At 45.9% G+C, this 18,109-nt stretch overlaps 1 protein-coding gene across 1 annotated transcript in view; it reads right to left on the bottom strand.

Annotated features, from left to right (window-relative positions):
- PARD3B (par-3 family cell polarity regulator beta) overlaps window positions 1–18,109 on the bottom strand; it is a 536,941-nt gene that overhangs the window by 458,830 nt on the left and 60,002 nt on the right. The window lies entirely within an intron of this gene.

The following is an 18,109-nucleotide window of genomic DNA, read 5'->3' as shown; positions in this document are numbered from 1 at the left end:
TCTCAAGGCCTTCTCTCCTGCTGCCTCCCTCCTCCTCCTCAGCACGCAGACTTTCTGTCTCTGCACACTCCCCGCAGGCCGTCTCACCTCACCCTTCTTCCCAGATCTCTCTCTCCTCCCTTCCCTGTCAGAACTGGCACATCGCACTCCAGCCTAGTCCCCTAGGTCGGCAGTGACACTTCCTTTGCTGGGGGTGTATTTTCTGCCTGTCTCCCCATCGCGCCGTCTCTGACATTTGCATCAGATATGTCTCCTTTGCTCTCTCTTGCTCTCTCTGAGCTTCCCAGGCTCTCCCAAGCCTGCCTCCCGTGTGCCCCGATTTGCCATGACCAAACCCAGCTCTCTGCCTACTGCACTGACAAGCTCCTCCATAACTTCTTTGTACCTTTTGACCAAATTTAATCTTCTTGTCCTTGCTTTCCACGATCCAAACTGCATAGCTCCTGGTTGCCTATCAATCCTCTGTTCATTTTTCACAGATTAGTAGAGTGAAAGGCCAGGGAAGGTTCATTATGATCATTTAGCCTAACAGGCCACAGAATTTCATCCAGGAATTTCTGTGTTGAACCTGTAACTTCTGTTTGAGCGATGATCATGTCTTTTACAAAGACACCTAGTCTTGATTAAAAGACTGCAGCTAGTGGAGAACATACTACATCCCTAGATAGCTTGACCTAAAGATTTAACCCTCCCCGTTAAAAATAAATGCATCATATCTTTCATCCAAATGTGTCTAGCCTCAGCTGACAGCCCTTGGACCTCTCCATGGACTTTAACATTTGAACAGTTCACCTCAAGGGAAAAAATTACTACAGGTCAGCTTCCCTGTGGTAATCATCCCCACTCAGGCTCTTACCTGCAGCTATCTGCAATAATGGTGAGGTGATTTATTAGGGTAGCCTGTCTTCCAGGGAAAGAGGGATAAACACACGCTTGCAGAGAGGGGACAAACAGCTCCTGCAGAGCAGCTGGTACAGGGGAATCTAGTTTTCCTGGTACCTTGTCTGTTTGTCTTCCTTTCTGCTGGGGTTTCTTTCCCAGATGGAAGACTAGCATTAGAATTTTTTTTCCCAAATAATGCTTATAGATCTCAATCAAATTACTTTTTAACCTTTTGGATAAGCAGGGAAAGGCCTGAAACAGCTTTTTAAGTCTCTCATTAAGAAGCAGAGTTGGCAGGGCTGCAAATACTTTTTCCAGTTGTTTTTGTACTGCTATTCCGTTTTTCTGCATCTTTTCTGGATGTCTGAGAATGAGCATGGACACAGAGTTCAGCAGATCTCTCAGAAGTCCTGTATCAAGAAGTGATGTGATTCCCTCCCGAGCCCTACTAATCCCTTTGCTTACTTGCCCAAAGATTGCAGCAGCCCTCACAGCCCCAGCTTCACAGTAGTTCACATTCATTCATCTGTCCAAAATAGCCCCTACCTCCTTCTCAGACTTTCTGCTTTCTAGTATTTGGTCCCAAACTGAAAATATAACCTGCAGTCTTGGTTTGTGTATACGTGACCTTCCCAGCAGCTATATCTATGCGCCAGCTTTCTAAAAGAATCCAGCTTATGAAGCAACCCAGATCTTGCCGTAGGAATGCTCTGTCCATATTAGCATCACTTATCATGCCCGAGTTGTTTATTTAATCTGCGCAGTTCACCAGCCATGCCACCTTCTTCCACCTCACTTGTGACTCCTTTTGCATTTGCCTCCAAGCCTTCAACCTTGCCTCTCCCTCTGCTCTTAAATCTCCAGCCTTCTAAACCACACCTCTGAAAGAACAACTTCCAGAAAGCACCCAGCCTGCCTCCTGAGCAGCACAAGCAAATCACATCATTGAAGAGTCCCCTTTAAAAAAGAAGTTCCAGACGTTACAGCTTAAGGGAAACACACAGAAAACTGCCCCAGTCAGCCACAAAACATCCCAGAGTACTGCATCCTCTCTACAGTGCCTGGTTATTTACTCCATAAACTGTTTGGGTTGGGTCCCTGTCTTGCAGAGCATCTTGCATACAGTTAATTCTATCAGCGCATTATTATAAATCAAACAGCTTGCACATGCACTAAGTGGCTTGTAAGCACACGCATGCAAACAGCTATGAATCAATCTACTTGCCTTTTTTGATGTACTGTAATCAATCCATAAACCAATTGTGGAAAGGATTGTGTTTTGTTCTTATGAAATGGAAATTTCTTCAAGTGCAAGTGGTTGCATATCAAATGCTTCTCCAAAAATTAAGCTTTTAATTTAATCAACATGAGTTTTTAAAAATCTTTCTCTCTTGCATCTGCCAGCTAGAAACAGATTTTACTTTAGACAGATTTTACTTTACTTAAAAAAGAAAAGAAAAAAAAAAAGCTACCTTGTCTTCCCTTTAAATGCTTGATTGCCATTCATGACACAATTTACTGTAACTGTCCTGTTTTGCTCTCTTACTGAAATGCTGAAATGATCCCTTACTGAAATTTGCTTCCTTTTTAAATTTCTGGCAACATCTTTGCTCCCAGCTAATGTTGGTTCTGATATTTCACTTCCCCCGCATGTATGATCTTCAGCTGATATGAATGGAGATACCTGCTTTACTGACAGCAGAATATCATAACTGATGAGATTCACTGAATGCCTGAGAGGAGGATGTTAACTGGAATCCTACAACTTTACACACCAAGCTATTATTATTTGTGATCGTGGAGTTTATGGAGAAGCCACTTATCTTGTGCCACTCTTAAAAAAATGACCTCAAATCTTTAGTCACTGCAATTATGGGAAGGACATTTCTCGTGGGAGGAGGCAGGGAAAAGAGTCACCAAATATTATTGTACAGGGCTGACACCAATGAGTAAACAGCTCTGGAAAATCACAGATGGGCAGATTTACTCAGAGCTCCAGCTCAAGACCCCCATCTTCTGTCACACCCCCAGTGCCTCTTATTTGAGGATCCCTAGGAGTTTAGAAAATGCAGATAATTTCTAATATTTTGTTTGAGGTGTACATAGCAGAGCACCTGATCAGAACATGCAATCCATTTTCTAAACTGTAATTAGGTTATCAGAACATATCTATCACTTAGCATAGTCACTACAGATGCCTGGAATCAATCTTTTTTTCCTGTGGAAGTTTTTAACAACCTTGCTCTTTATCTGTTTTAGAGAAGTTTCAGGGTTTTGGCAGAAATTCAGCCCCCAAGTATATGCGTTCTGAAATACCTCTATGGCATTTGCGACTTAAATACCTCCTGCTCCCCTTCTTCCCTGGCCCTTTGGCACCTTGGCTGTATCCCAAGGCCGGTGGTGCTCTGCCGCCACTTTTCTGGCTGCCCCTGCTCTGGGGATGTGGCTCTGCTGCACTCGGGAGCAAGACCCTGCATGGGGCAAGGTAGAGAACAGCAGGTTTGGTGCGGGGCACCGCACTTTCAGAACCCAGCCATTTGGGATTTGTTCATATACTTCTTCTTGACAAATAACAGGAAATTTCTGGTGAAAGCAGATACCTTTTAGCTTTGTTTGAATGTAATTTTCCCTCATAAAAGCATTTTCAGGGCAGAATCATGGAGGAGCTCTGTAAGTCATCACATAAAAATGTGATTGATGCTGTTTGAGCATGAGGTCTGCCTTCCCGGGGAACCCCAGCGATGGAAGTTTATGACGAGGTACATGCAAAGCTGACACATGGGACCCCTGCACACACAGAAATGGTTTCTGACCTAGCACCTTGCCTGAAATCTTCTACCTACACATATTAACTGCCTATTCATGGCAGAGAGGTGAAATAGTCATTATATGTTTTTTCCCAGTCCATGTAAGGAGAGGTTTGAAGACTCAGCCTGGGCAGAAACCGTTAAATCAGAAAAATATTTGGAAGCATTGATCCATCTGAATGAAACCGCAGCCAGGCTGAGCCTGTGTGCAGCCACAGAAGTTACAAGGGGCACAACAGCTGGAGGACAGGCAGGGGAAGCCAGAAACTGCTCAGCTGAAGCCTCTCCAGACCATGTTTGACATGTTATTCATCTTCTTCTTTTACAGGTCTCTCTTGCCAAGGAAGTGGGGGAGAGAAGTACAGCTCAGAGAGCTGTTTACTTTCCTGTTGAATGAACAATTTTGAATGAGCAAGATTAGTCTACAAGGATGAAAATGCAATCCTGTCTCACTTAAAAAAAAAAAAAGGGGGGGGGTAAGAAATTAGGTTAGTTCTTCCAAAGACTTTCTACCTCCAGGCAAAGCAGTGCAGCTTAATCTCAGCAGGGCCTCCCGCCCCTCTCCGGAGGGGCCTTCTGCCAGCCCCCAGCCAAGAGCCCCCATGCCTGACGAGGCCTTCAGGAGTGACACGCACGGATATCTGCGGGGCTGCAGCCTCCACAGGCAACCCTCAGCCTCTGGGCACTTTTCCTATCAGTCAGATGCTGGCACTAAACCTCCCCTGCCCTGTGCCATCATCTGCCATGCGTTACTGGGCTGTGGGATACGGCCAGCCCAGCTCCTGGCCTCCCTGCCCCGAGTCCTTTCCCTGGCAGGGCTGCGGTGCACAAGGCTGAATCCACCCCGCAGCCTCAGTGCCGGAGGCTGTGCTGGGCCCGTCCCCTGACCCTGTGTGTCAGGAGAAGCCAGTGGGAACACCAGGAGCGTGACCAACACCGGGACACCAAAAGGTGTCCAGAAAGTGCACACTGTACTGGATATTGTAATAGCCAACAATAATCCACGCCAGTATTTTGCAGCCAGGATGTGCCAGATTATTCTTCCCCCAAAAAAAACAAGGTTAAAAGGTTCAGTTCTGTTGTAACTGGGCTTCCAGACCCCCAAGGAAGCAGCCAGGCCTCCCAGAACATCGCAGCTCCTCAGAGCGGCTGTTCTGCCCAGCAACACATTTTGGATTCGGTTTTATTCTGCTGAGAAAATGCTTGCGAAGTTCAGTGCAGGCAGTGTGCAGCTCCTGGGCATATGCTAGAAGTTGATGTGCTTGCTTCCCCGTCCCCAAAGCAATCCTAGAACAAACTTCCCAGCAACACGGGCCCTAGATTCCTTACAGGTTTGGGTTAAACCAATTCAGTACCTTCTGTTGCTACAAGGGCAGCTTCCAGCCAGCTCGCAACCTAACTGCACACAATGACTGAAGAAAAAAAAAAAATCCCTCATATTTACAGGGATCAGTGCAAGTAGGAGAAGAATGGCATTACATAAAGCATTTTCGCTCCTTCAGAAATGAATAATGAGCAAGATGAGCTGCCCAACAGAAAGAATTGTCCTTGATTCAGTGGATTAATTTGCTCGATAGCATGAAATAAGACAATTTAAGGGAAATTAAAATTAATATAAAACATTTGTCTTCAGACACGCTTAAACAATAACATGGAAGAGTATGACGGTCAATAGGGTGTACAAAGCTGTTTAGACCATAACACTGCGGCCATCTTAAAAATGCCAAATATTATTTACATCATTTGCCTTATGACAACGCAGTTGCGATACTGCTAGTGGGTAGCTATACAACCTTGTTATAGAAAAGCAGATTGACAAACATACTTGCTTCTGCTTACTACTTTACCTAGCCTATCGGTAGCATTTGCTTTAGAGGAGCACCCAGGAAGACAGATCAGGCTGGCTCCCTGTTTTGCTGTTGTGTTTGTGCTACACAGACACGGGCTAGAAAGACGGTCCTTGCCTTCAGAGCGTTCACAGCCTAATGTCTCTTCTTGCTCTGCCATGAAGTGCTAGACCTGATGGGCAACATCCACAGAAACTTTTCTTTTTTTTGCAGTACGTTTCTTTGAAAATCCTGCTGCTGCTTTTTTCATTGCTGTATTGAGGGAAAAACCTCTGTGAATCACAGGCTCTTCTCCAAGTCTCTTTTCTTTGTGCTTTGCACCTGCTCTACCACTTGGTCAGTGGATGGCACTCTCTAACTCGCTGGTGCACACAGTGTGGTGGAAATAAAGTTCTGGGGCCTCCAGTGACGTGCAAGTTCACATTCCCATGCCTGGGTAGGTGATCTGAATCCGCAACTAGCCCCGGCAGCAACGGGTGGCAGATTGCCTTGAGCACAGTTTACCATGGCACACAGTGCTGCTAGCACTGTAAGCTGCTATTCAGCCACCGTGGGCACGGCAGAATTGCCAGCATGGCCTCCTCCTGCGGAGATTAAGGCAGAGATAAATCACCATGGGTGGGCTTGAATACACTGACTACGTTTTTAAAGTCCTGCTGCCTAGTAAGCGGTTGTCCCTAGGCACAGCACCAGCAGGATTTATGTATGGATGGACATGCTCCCCATAAATATTATTGTTCACGGTAAAGTGGGTAAATGTTAGAAATAATAATAAAGAAATCTATATGAAAGCATGACTCAACCTAATCACATTCCTGATGTTTGGGACTCAGCATCTCAGAGAAATGGCTCTGTGATGGCTCACAAAGTGAGGAGGAACACAAAAGAAAATATACTGCCTTCCTCCTAGCCACGGCCCCTACCAGCGCTTCAGCAGCAGGCGAGCTCCCAGCCAGGCACTGCACCAAGGGCTGGGTTCAAGAGGGATTTACACCATGCCCAGAGGAGCTGAACGAAGGAGCTCCACTCCTAAAGGAAACCCGCCCCCAGCTCCATTCTCCTAAGACAGGGAAGCAGCAGAGGGTTAAGAACAAGTGACCTACGGCTGCTACCGGCTGTGCTTTGCTCTCACAGCCAGGGAAACACAGTCAGCAAAGAGATTTTTAAACTTCATTTTCTCTGTCTACAGGTGCCTGTCTTCCAGTATTAGTCTAGGGAACTGCACACCAATTACCTCATATATTCACTGAAAGTGCAGTACAATACAACTTATTGTTATATAGTGTCCTTGATAGAAAGCCCCATGAAATGCTTGACAGTACTATTGGGTCCATAAAAGCGTGCGTGGTCATGAATACATGTGAGGGTTCAGTCCTTGCTCTTGATTCCTGTTCTCTGCTGGAAACCACTCTGTTACAATTCTCTCAATTTCAACACTGAGAGGAGGTGGAGGAAGGGAATATCACAGCTCTGTGTCACTGTCTGCAAATGCACGAGGACACGGAAGGGCCATCCTGCCAGACGTGAGACAAATGGCCCGAGGGAGACGCAGAGACATGCAAATAGAGAGGCACACACGCTGACCCACTGCTGGCCACCGTGACCAGACTGACCCTGGGCACCATCAGGGCTGCCGAGGAGAGGTGGCGTGCCCCCGTTGCTGAAGCAGACGGGACAGGATTTTTCATGGCAGCACTTTGGCTCAGCCACATGTACAGTACAAGCAGCTTAATCTAATCTTTGCAGCGCTCGGTAAATGAAGAGCCTAAAGTCATATCATGCATCACCTATTTTCTCCAGCACTGGGCCCCCAGAAAAAATAAAAAAAGGAGTTCGCTTTCCAAAGTTCAAATTATTTGTAACCATTTGACTAAGCCCATTTCTAAAAAGCACAGGAAAATGTCAGTGTTGTGCTTCTATCATGAAGCAGCTGGGGCTGGATTCACACAGCCAACTGTGAGGCTAAAGACAAACTTAGCTGCCTGATGCAGCATCTATGCTCAAAAAATCTGTGAGAGATTCAGTCTGCCAGACACCCAGGGCTGCTGTTTTTGGGATCTGTGTACAGTCAGCGGAAAGGGACAGGCATGAGGACAAACAGGCCGTCAGAGGATCCCGAGATGCCTGGAGGATGGCTCCCGAGCACAGATGGAGCGGTCCCCGTGGACTCCTCTGTACTGGAGGACGCCTATGGCAGGTAGGAGAAGTCAGCAAAAGGCAGGGGGACGTGTTGCCTTCCTACCCAGACACCGGCTCCCCTACCTCAACACAGCCACGAGGTTCAGAGGGACCCAGCAGGTGACACTTTGCACCTTCTGTGGGGCAGCTTCCACCCTGGGTCCTTCAGAAGCCATTGAAGGCCCAAGGAAGAAAGCCAGCCATGTGCTGCCCACTCAGACACAAGGATTTTCCTTAGGTTTGTAGGAACATTTTGCAGAAATGAGATAGGTGAATGTTTTAGAAAAACTACCCAAGACTTTGATTTCTTCTTAATAGGCTGTGCTCCCTTACGACCCTTGAATTTTCTTTGCAATAACCAAGGAACGTATTAAAAAATCCCATACTTAATTAGACCTGAGTTTCACCACAGTCCCATAGAAATTAAAAAAAACAAAACAAAAAAACACTAAAATCTCAGTAATTTGCCCATGACTAAACTTTACATATTTTCATCCAGACAAATAGACAGTCATCTCCTGAATGTTTTTACAAGCAGATGCTAATGAACTATAACTGACAAATCTAAAGAAGAATGATCCCCTGCCATTTAAAAGGAAACTACAATTCTCTTTGCTACGTGGTGCCCTGCATAGCGCTGGGAGCCCTGGTGGTAGATGTCCAGACAGAGGATCCTATAAAACCTGAACCCTGCAAAGAGTGTGTTGGGCTTCAGTGACTGGGAGGTGGAGAAGGGAGGGGTTCACTGAAACCACAGTTAAACTTTGATGAGTTAGCAATGAAACTACATGGTGAAAAACATGGGGCGAAAATATTTTCAGGCTGATATGAAACACTGGTGAATTGAAGACTGAAAGAAATTTTGCTTTGGGTTGAAACAGTTTGGATTTGAGCAGTTTTGCTGAGCTATACGCAGTGTAAACAAGATCAAAATAAAATGGAAGTCCAAAAATAAAAACGTCATGCTGAAGACACAAAGTGTTTCATTAGGAAAAAACAGACCTAACTGAGATGATTTGATATTCAGGGATTTTTTTTTAAAACAGCCGGTAAAATGAAGATTTATTTGAAAATTATCTTGCTGCCATGAAATCAGACCATGCAATGCTTAAGCAGGGCCATATGCAGACCTGTGTAACTCCAGTCTAGGGCTGATCATCTGTGCAGCTGAGGGCAGACATGGCATATCTACCCCGCTTCTCCTGAACATCTCCAGCCCAGTGCTGCCCAGGCCCCACACATTGTCCTGCTGGGTGATGGAGCCCCCTCACTTGTCTCTGTGGCTGCCGAGACTGGGCTCAGCAATTCTCAGCTGACCTCCCCCCCCCTAACTTCCACATGTAAAAAACAAGGTTAGGCTCTAATACCTACACAATGCCCTTTAATTTCCCTGGCCTGGTGCTGACAATTGGAAAATGAATATTACACAGGCAGCAGAGGGTGGCTGCAGTGGTTGGGTGTAATCAGCATCCCTGTGCATGTCCAACTGAGTCTCATCTTATTTTAATTCCGGTAATATTTCTGTCTTCAGCCAGCTCGTTACAGGCACCTATTCAAAGCCTGGAGAATACATCTAAATTGAAAGTAGAAAAAAGAAAAAAAAAAAGCATAACGTGCTGCCTTTTCACCTCCCCCTGCTTCTTCCCCTACCAAATTAACAGTGAAGACCTTCTAAGGCACCTCACGTAGACATCCTTGTTATCAGGACTGTCCTGTGGGTCCGAATCAGGCCCTGAGGGCTTGCAGGGAGGTGACCCCAGTGCGGGTCGCTGGCTGGCAGGGCTCCTGGGCCAAGGCGCTGGGAGCAGCGCGGCAGCCTGCCGCTCGGTGTGCTTGGCATCCCCGCTCTGCCGCACGCAGCCACGGGAAGCCCGAGAGAGCGGAGAATGGGCACAGCACAGAGGATTCCTCTACCCATCCAATTCTTGTTTAGATCTGCTTACCCCCTTGTTTATATCTGCTGAGGTTCAAAACGCATTTCAAAATGTCGGGGAGCAGGAAAAGAAAAGGAAGGAGAGAGAATTATAGCCTGCCTGTCTCTATTTTATAATCTATTTATGTGGGAATAGGGGAGGGAACCTGGGGCGTCACTTTGTATCTGGTTTGAAATACTTTTTTTTTTTTTCCATAAACAGAAAGGCTTCAGGAGGAGAATGCTAAGCAGAACGGAGAAGTGACACACCATTTATCCAGGTTTTGTTAAGTAATGAGCTTGATTCCTCAGTGATCAATCTCTCCCCTTCAATTAACAGCAATAAATTCCTCATAAAATATTCTAAACAGTGCTGGACTTTCTTCTTGCTTTACATTATTTATGCAGCATGTTTGTTATTCTTGTCCTTAAAGCAACTTTATATATTATGTCTTGTTTCTCAGCCAGAAAAACAACTTGCCACTGCAGAATGATCTCAGCAGTATGTTATCTCTGCCCGGCTGATCCCTGCCTTGTAATGCACACACACACTGCCCCTTAGAGGTGACATCCAGTCATGGCCACAGGGAAAAATCACAGCTACGGAGATATGTTTTGATTGCAATGTGTTTGTGCAATTTTAACCAGCTGGCTGGCTTACCAGAAAGAGAGACTGATATTTTTTTATTTAGAACAAATGTCCATATTTTGATCTCAGATAAGCAGTGCAAATCTGGGCTAACTCGTTCGATTTCAGTACTGATTTTTGCTTTTTTGCCTTTTTTTTTTTAAATCCAACATCAGGCTCCTGACCCATACTCCTTTTCCTGAGAGCTCTGTCATGTAAAGATACAGAATTGCAGCCCCGACCACCGTGCCCTTCCAGATGCTGCCAGGCACAGCCATGCTCGCATTACAAGAAAGCCCCCGGTGCCTGCAGGCGTGTTGCCATCCACCCTAACAAACAAGTATGGAAACGATGAGAAAGGAAACAGCAGGCTAAGCCTATTACTTCATCAATTTCTACAGCAACCACCAACCCTATTACTGCTCTCCGTTCCTCTGCTCACTGGGGATGCTGCCTCAGCAAGGCAATGGGCTTCCTCTTGGAAAGCAAGACGGTGACAGCCTGGCCCACCGCGGCCACCCCAAGGGATGCTTTTTCATGTCAAGTGCTCTCTGTCTCCTGCCCTGATGGAATAATAAAGGAAGCCTGTCTCCTTCTTTCATCAGCAGCTGCCTCTGCCCTCCCGAGCCAGGCAGGGTAGCACACAGACAGACAGAGGGAGGTAAATGCTTTCTTGTGTCCATCTGTCTGATATGACAGTAATACCTCTAGCTAGGATCCTACATTAAACAAACCGATGTGCATGTATCCCCTCTGCAGAGCTGGAGGTGGGGAATGAGCAGTAAGCTGTGTGGGATACAAAGCCATCAAGTAAGCATGCTGGTAAATGAGACATTTAATTAAAAATGAGCAGAGCTAGGAGCCTTGAGGAACTCATGGGCTGGCAAGAAATGCGAGCTGCTCCCCCAGCAAATGCTAGCACATGATCAAGCCAAGGGACAGATTAAGATTAGAAATTTCAGCCTGCCCTTTCCCTTCCCAGCCAGGAGAAAGCAGGCATGCAGCAGAGGGCTGGGACCAATCTTTTTTGCAAAGAAAAAGACTCCACAAACACGACTTGGCCCTTTCCAACATTTGCCCCTTTTTTTATGCTCTTAATGGCTCCACATGCTAGTGCAAGCATCCATGCTTGTGTGGTTTATCACTTATCTGAGCAAACTGGTTGGCCTCCAAGGCAGCAGACTGTCCTCCTTCAGGAGCGAGATGACCACTTCTCTGGGCTGGGGACCTCAAACAGTGCTGTGAACCAAAATGGGGAGAATCTCTGGGCCAAAGATTGATCCACCATAAAGCAGGGATCCAAGAGCTGGAGTAAAAACATCAGTTTGGCCCCACTATGGCAGGAGGGAGGACAGTTCTGCTGAGAGACAGGAGAGACGAGGAGCCAGCCAGGCACAGAGACCTGGCCCACCTTCCGCAGAGGAAGCCAGGAGGTGGCGTGCAGGGAACGGGGGCGCAGTGTGTCTGTCCTCCTACAGCTGTCCATGCTGGAGCTGCGGCCTCTCTGAAATGGAGGGGGCAAAGCACAACCCCAGCAGGGTGGGAGACAGGCCCTTCGGAGGTGCAAGTCAAAGTCCTTGCTCCAGAAATTCAAATGATGGCCCTTTTGCAAACCATTATCGAACTGCTCTGCCTGGCTTCAGCGGGAGGAAGCTGGACTCATTAACTCCCATCCGACATTCCCTTTCATCTGCAACCAGGGTCAACCTGCAAGGGGAACACCCAGCCAGACACTAACAAAACAGGAGGGGTGCGTGTGTGTTTGTACGGGAAAAGAGTTATAAAAATGCTACTTTCCCTTGGGGAGAAATTTGCTACATGAGATTTTAATGAGCAATCAGGTTCTGGGAGACTGTCACTCATGACGAAATTAACCCCAGCAGTGCTAGAGATAGAGGTCAACAGAGAAAGCCTCCCCACAAGGGCTTCCCTTCCCTCGGGGGGTGGTCGTGTCCATCACGCCTGCAGCTGGCCAAAGGGCAGCCCGGCTTGGCTGAGGATGTCAGGAGCCTGGAGGGCAGCAAACCAGCCAGGCCAAATAGCTCCCTCCACCAGATCTTCCTTCATCCCATCACTCTCTTTGCTTCCACCATTCTCCTCCCTTTAGAAAATTTCCTTCTTCCTGAAGAGATTTACTGAGGGCTAAACCTTGTCTGCACACGCACACGGAGGCCTGAGGTTTCTGATGGAGATATGCAAACTGTTGCCATACAAACACCCAGCAGACTTCCACACCGGCCTTGAGCAGTCTTCCGTGAAGCCTGACCAGAGGCAGGAACACTTCTGAGGCTGCTTTTTCCTCATGCCAAGCAGATGCCATTTGAATGTATGTGACTTCGCAGAAGACAGAGAGCCACCCTTGCGCTCAGGCTGCACTTGCTCGTCCCTTCTAGAAGGCGGCAGTGCAGCAGTACGTCCGCTGTGGGCCTTCTAGAGAGGGAAGAGGGGCCAAGTGCTTTGGACAGGCACAAAAAGAACCAAGTCACTGATCCAAGCCCCTGCTTGCACAGGCAACACCACTACGCAGATCCCTCCACTAAGTACATCGAGCCATGACAGAACTCTTTTCCAGTACACACTGTAAGGATGCAGTGTACTAACACACCAGCGACCGTCCAAACTCTCCCCACTACAATAGCAGCTGCAAAATTTTCATTGTGGCTTGCGAAGAAGTGACTGGATGCAAACAACCCTCAAAGCTCTCTGTGAGGCTGTGCTGGCCACACCCTGCTCCCTGGCCTTCCTCCTCCTCCTCCTCCTGGGGAGAACAATGGGGCTTTGTCAGCACCAGGAGGAATGAGCACTAGCCAAGCACAATAGCCTTTTTTATCCCAGCTTCAAGGCATTTGTGGTTGGAAAAAGAAATGCATTCATCTTGTAAGAGTGAGGAATATCTGTTAGAATTGGGCTTTGCCCAGAATTCTGTATTTGACCTCCAGGGAATAGATCTGAACATGGATCACAGTCAAAACATTTTAGCTTAATCCTCTCTCTTAGCTTCAGCTAATTCTGAGAGCCCGCGCTCATGGCTTTACCCACATTTTAATTGCAGTGGTGATTTAACATCTTCCATCTTGAAAGTCCTCCCTAACTTGGGGAACCTCTTCATGCCATCGGGAAGACAAGTGGAAGCACAGGCTTGCTTATTTCTTGTGAACAAACTCACCTTTAATCCTGGAGGTCCATTCAGCCAGGAAAGAGTTAACACCTACACCTTTCAGTGAACAAATTGGTTCTTCCAGGAAAAAAAAATCCCAGAAAATTGGATGTTGGTAGATTATCCTTCTCCAGATCCATGGATTAGTGTGCTTGCAGAGGGCATCCAAGTGGAAAAGAATGTAATATCGCTGTACGTGCAGGGAGAGCCTTCACCTCCACTCCAGCTCAATTACACATCTCTCTTATCACAGCTATCACATGATGCCTATCCTTATGCCTTTCTCCACTTAAGCCTATTACTGCATTTCTATTAAATACTGGGAAGCCTTTTGAAATCATGAAGTTTCTTGCCACAACGGATCATATGCCAGCTAAATCATTTTGTTTCCCCAGTTCTCCCCACTTTGTGCTTCTACATCGCTTCATTATTTGAGTATTTCCCTTTTAAGTGCAAGACATTGTGACATCCCTCCCCTCGATTTCTCCTCAGGGCACACACATACATGTCCCCACTTACAGCTTAAGTCCAAACCCTGATTCCCTTATGCCAACCTAGAGCAAGAGCCAAAGGCTGAAATACCAGAGGAGCCAAAGAAATGCCTCTGGACTCTCTGTAGGCTAAGGGAAAGCTTGGAGTGCACAGAGAAGCCAGGAGGCAGCAGAGCTGACACCAGCTGTGCCCTGAATGCCCGACACTTCCCCACAGAAGACATGGTGCAACCAGAGACATGGTGGCTGAACAACAGCACAGCAGTGCCAGCTCTTAAAGCTGTAACGAGTAACGTGGCAGTGTGATATTTCTTCTCAGGGTCCCAGCCTCGAGATGCAATGACTTGTCTGACATTCTCTGCTTGCACTTTCTGCTGTGGGATTTTTTATTTGTTTGTTTGTTTGCTTGCTTGCTTGCCTTTTTTCCCAATTTATCCTTCACACTTATGGAACAAAGCTTGAAAACAAGAACTGATATCTGGTTTGAAAACCGGAGGCTGATTAGAAGTATCTCCATCAGGTCAAGGGAGGTGATCCTTCCTCTCCGCTCAGCACTGGTGAGACCACAGCTGAGTGCTGTGCCCAGGCGGGGGCTCCCCCATACCAGGCAGACGTGGGCACACGGCAGTGAGCCCAGCAAAGGGACACAGATATGGTAAAGGGACTGGAGCATGTGCCCCATGAGGAGAGGCTGAGAGAGCTGGGGTTATTTAGCCTGGAGAAGAAAAGACTTAGGAGGTCTTAGGGGGCCTGAATTCCTGAGGGTGTGGGGAGCAAGGAAGGCAGAGCCGGACTCTTGTCAGTTGTGCTCAGTGACAGGACAGGAGGCAATGGGCACAAACTGAAATTCAAGAAATTTCATTTAAATATAAAATTATTATTATAGTTTTACTGTGATCATGACTGAGTGCAGGCACAGGGTGCCCAAAGAGGCTGTGGAGTGTCCATCCCTGGAGATATTCAGAACCCAGGTGGACACGGCCCTGAGGAGCCTGCTCCAGCTGTCCCTGCTTTGAGCGGGGTGGGACTGGGCATCTCCAGAGCTGCCTGCTGACCTCACCTCTTACCGGGATGCTGTGGTTCTGTAATTAATTTCTAGGTTTAAAGCCATTTAAATTCAGGGGGGGAGTTGACCCATTCTTTTTCAGGACCTACGTCAACAATGTTATGTTTTCCTTGAGCTCCAACCCTCCCTTTAAGTCAGCCCAAGCTCTGAGACACACACCACCCAGCCTGTTGGACAACCACCTACACGGCTTCTCATGCCACACAGGTGAGACCTGAGCATCACTTTAACCAAACAGCCGAAGCTGCAACATTGCAACATGAAGTGCATGGGCAGTTTCCAGTGTGTATCTTGTATATTTGCTCAGCCACACATGAAAATGAACCTAGAGGTAGAAAAAAAATGAAGACCTGGAGTTCTACATGTGCATTTGTTCAAAGTTTGTTTCAGAGATTTGTAGGGGTATTTTCATCACACTAATTGAGTTTTAAAGGTTTTACATTTCATTATCTTTTGAAAGTCTGATAAGAGTAATCAGTGGCTGCATTTATTCTCCTTCGTTCTTTTACCTGTTTGCTGCCAAAAGAGATAAAAAACAACAACAACAAGAAAAACTGCTTTCTTAGCATAAAACAAGAAGTAAAAAGCAGGAATAAGTAAAATAGAAGTATTGCAAAATGAATAAATTAATTAATAAAATCCTGATTTTCCTCTTCCTTTTGACTAACGCTGACAATCTCACATCACAGGTAGAAACTCTTCAAGAGATAAATTGGTAGTAAGGGTTTTGAGATGTTTAGGTTCCTAGTCTAATCCTGAGAGCTCTATATTGAAGAATCATGATGAATTTGTGCAACTTATGAATAATTGGGGAATTTCATCTGGCTTTTGATTTGAAAGAGAGGGAATACTTTTCATTACATAAATATATGAACCTACAAAATCACAAGTGTCTCCTGATTTGGAGTATCTCTTGCCTTCTGTGTACCTATTCTAAAATACTGCAAAGGGGTCTGGTTTTGGAGGGGAACTGATGAAGACTAGTCCTCTGAAAAACTGTCTCTGTGTGATGCAGCCCAAGTGCAAGGGTCAGACTGATTCATCAGGTGAATACTCTTTGCAATACAACAAGCATTTGCCAGGGGGATCGTCCCTTAAATTCTTTATCCACTGAATTATTGCAGAAGAATATTTCTCCCTCCAGACACATGCCGAGTAATAATTTGTTCACAGGCTTGAAACTAGGTTTGGAAAAAAATATTCTAAAAAAGGGTAAGAACAGAAAATATTTTGGTTCTTAGAAGTTCAGTACTGAGTGGACAGCTGTGATTATTATTCTGCTCCTACCAGTTAACTATTGCTATACACTAGAACTGATTAAGAAAAATGTAAGGGCTCATGGAATTAAAAGAAATTCTTATTTTCTCTTATTTAATCTACCTTTCTTTTGGCAATCTCAGCCTTTTTTTCTGTTTATACTCAATCTCCAGTTTGAGTACCACGATCAAGCTGATCTGTTCCAAGGACACACTGCAATCTTGCCACAGGCACTGTAGTTGGCTACTGTGGAATTGAGTGGAGTATCACAAAGAGAAAAGGAGGCCATCATGTAAAACCAAGCAGGTTGTCAAGAAAGCAGTTCAGGTAGGCTGTCATCCTTAGGCCCCTGTAGCCACTTTCTACCGAAGTCACAAGCTCCTTGGAAAAGAGAGCCATTTCTCAACATCTGCAACATATCAACTATGCTGTCAGTGCTCAGCAAACAAATAATTAGAATAACAAATGGAATTGTTTCTATATATAATGTTCCACAAAGCTTTCCAAGAGATGCCATCTGGTCTGTAAGGTAGAAAGCTGGAGCCTGGAAAAAATTCCACGTATGCTTAATTTTACACCCTCAAACAGCCCCAAGGACTGTTCAAGTGCATAAAATTGAGCAGATATGTAAATATTTGCGGAGCTACAGCTCCATAATTGGTAATTTTGCATCTCCTGTATTTTTCAAGGATGTGGAAAGAAGGTCTATGGAGAAAGGTGCCTTGAGGGTCAACAGAAATAAGCTGTGGACAGCTCGTCTCCACTCCTATTCTAGTTATTGGCTTCATTTGTCAGCCTCCTAAACCCACCCAGCTCGCAGTGGAAGGATGGCACATTCCCAGTGCTTTGGCATCTGAGAGACAGCAGAACATATCTCACTCCTGCTTAGAGCTGAAAGTGAAAATAGAGTGCGAGGAATCCAAAAGGAAGTTGTTGAATGCATGGCAGACGTTGTTACATTTGGCCTAGCAGTACTCCATGTGGCAGTCACACGACTGGTGATCTTAGCCAGAGAGGTTAATCGGGATGGGCACTCCCATGTGAGGGTTTTCTTTCAAATGAGAGTAAAACAAATGTTAGAAGTGGACTAATAACTGCAAGTCCAAAAAACCACACACACAAAAACAAAACCAAAAAACACCCCACAACAACAAAACCCACATTAAAAATAAGGCAAAGGGAAGCTCAGAGCTAACAGCATGTCTGTTGGGAATACAGCACCTCAACAGCCCAGAAGAGACACAAAACCAATACCATAACTCCATGGGAAAGTGAGCTGAAAGAGACATCTGAAGACCACCCTATGTATCTCCATCCCACACCCCTGAGCTTTGGCTGGCACCCAAGTGTCCTACAGACAAACGTGGAGTGAGGAAGTGATACATGCTGGCATGAATCATGGATTTCTAGGCCATCATTTACAACAGGAGCTACGCCTGAGCAGAGGAGCATTACTCACATATGATTTATGTGTTTTTTACGTAGCTGTTGGGCTTTAATTATTCACTTGATTATCAATAAAAAATAAGCAGTGAGCAGCACAGAATGTTAACATGCCTGAAAGGGGCATGCAGCCACTTGTGTGAAACAAATGTGGACATGCAGAGAGGCATTCCTGTGCTGTCAGTGCTAGGCATGGGGAGAAATTCACAAGCAGAATTAGTGCATTTCTTTTCTCTTCCTTCCCTGTCTCCTCCCCACCCTTTCACAAACAAAACCTGCCAACCTGTTCATCAGCTCTGTGATGGCAGACAAATGTTTCAGCAAAACATGTGCCAAATATCCATTGATATTGGCTGAAATTCAATATGATGAAATGAATTGATGCTGGCGTCCCATTTGGTGCAATGCAATATCTGATCAATAGCAAGTAATTGGACATCA

The sequence above is a fragment of the Anser anser genome (assembly GCF_964211835.1).
Source record: "Anser anser genome assembly, chromosome: 6".
In the NCBI taxonomy this organism is placed as follows: domain Eukaryota; kingdom Metazoa; phylum Chordata; class Aves; order Anseriformes; family Anatidae; genus Anser; species Anser anser.
Note: the sequence above shows the minus strand (reverse complement) of the source record. Positions and strands in the feature narration are given on the sequence as shown.